Genomic DNA, 1,771 nt, shown 5'->3' on the forward strand with positions numbered 1-1,771 from the left:
TCTATCAGAATGGCTAAGATCAAAAACTCCAGTAACAACACATGCTAGAGAGGATGTGGAGAAAGGGGAACCCTCCTCCATTGCTGGTGGGAGTGCAAACTTGTACAACCACTTTGGAAATCAATTTGGGACCTTCTCAGAAAATTGGGAATAGCACTACCTCAAGATCCAGCTATGCCACTCCTGGGCAAATACCCAAAAGATAGCCCGCCATTCAATGAGAACGTTTGCTTAACTATGATCATAGCAACTTTATTTGTAATAGCCAGAATCTGGAAACAACCTAAATGTCCCTCAACAAAACAATGGTTACAGAAATTGTGGTAAATCTACACAATAGAACACTACTCAGCTATTAAAAATAAGGAAATCATGAAATTTGCAGGTAAAATAGATGGAATTAGAAAAGATCATCCTGAGTGAGATAATCTAGAAACAGAAAGACAGGCATGGTATATACTCACTTTTAAGTGGATAGTAGTTGTATAATATTGGATAACCATCTACAGACCTAAAGAAGCTAAACACTAAGGATGACCCTAGGAGGAAGCTTAAATCTCATTCAGAATGGCAAACAGGATAGACACCAGAAGTGGTGGAAGACAGGAAACCAGATGTGGGCCTACTATAGATGGTCCTCTGAAATGATTCACCCATGGCCAATCTTTGGGAAAAGTACAGGGAATATTATGGAGGAAAAAAGAGGTGGGAAAAGAGGGACATGGAGGGGGCAGAAGTCCCACAGGGAGACCAACAAAACTGTAAGATCTGAGCCCAGAGGGTCTTGCAGAGACTGATGCACCAACGGAGGACCATTCATGGAGAGAATCCAGACTACCTGTTCAGATGTGGTCTGTTGGCAGCTCAGTCTTCATGTGGATCTTTGAGTGAGGGGAGCAGGAGCTGCCTCTTTCATGAACTCAGTTGACTGCTGTTTGATCACCGCCCCCGATGCAGTCTTGCCAGGCCATGGAGGAAGAGGATGCTGGCAGTGCTAATGAGATTTAACAAGCTATGGGCAGATGGCAATAGTGGAGAACTCCCCATTTTGGTGGACTAGGTGAAGGGGATGGGGGAAGAAGAAGGGAGGGTGGGACTGAGGAGAGTTGTGGGTGAGGGCTTCAATTGGGATATATAATGAATAAACTGTGAAGAAAAAAATTAAAATTACAAAAGAAAGAAATGTTTTGTTTCTTTTTTAAAAATGCCATGTGCCATTGTCACAAATAAAACACTAAAAATGACTCAATATTTCACATAAAAGCAGAAGTAAACAGATTTCCTAAGTGGAACTAAACTTTATAGAGTAACAGGAGTGTCCTGAATTGATTGATTGATTGATTGAGTAGAACTTTGACTAACTTTTCTAAATAGAACAACATGGTCTTCTTCTGTGTAGTCACATTAAAACACAGTCCTCCTTCCCCTTGAGGTGCTGCAGGTGTGGCTGAGGTGTCACATGTGAATCAGTAGGGGGCAGAGGGGAGAGAGGCTATGCCCATGCTCAGTGTTTAGACCCATGAACATCTGAATGATTATTAGCCTAATTCAGCACTGCTAAGGCTTGGGGTGGGATAGGGTAGGTAGACGATGCCTAAGATGATCCTTGCCTGGTATGATAATGCATGCGTGGGGCATAGCACTTCTGAGACCACTCCTGAAAAGAGCTCAGACACTCAGAGATCCTGAGGATCAAGTAAGTGGTGGGGAAATGGAAAGGAAAGAGAAATAGGAAGATGTGGGCACAATAAAGAGAGGCAGAACTGGAGAC

General features: G+C 42.9%; 1 non-coding gene across 1 annotated transcript; it reads left to right on the forward strand.

The window, feature by feature from the left end:
• The first annotated feature begins 1,419 nt into the window (after positions 1-1,419).
• Positions 1,420-1,551, forward strand: LOC129681133 (small nucleolar RNA SNORA17). The gene has a single exon (XR_008720788.1). It is a non-coding gene; the product is annotated as a small nucleolar RNA SNORA17 (small nucleolar RNA).
• Positions 1,552-1,771: the final 220 nt, after the last annotated feature.

Source organism: Psammomys obesus, unplaced genomic scaffold, assembly GCF_907164565.1.
Source record: "Psammomys obesus unplaced genomic scaffold, mPsaObe1.curated_primary_1811, whole genome shotgun sequence".
NCBI classification, from domain to species: domain Eukaryota; kingdom Metazoa; phylum Chordata; class Mammalia; order Rodentia; family Muridae; genus Psammomys; species Psammomys obesus.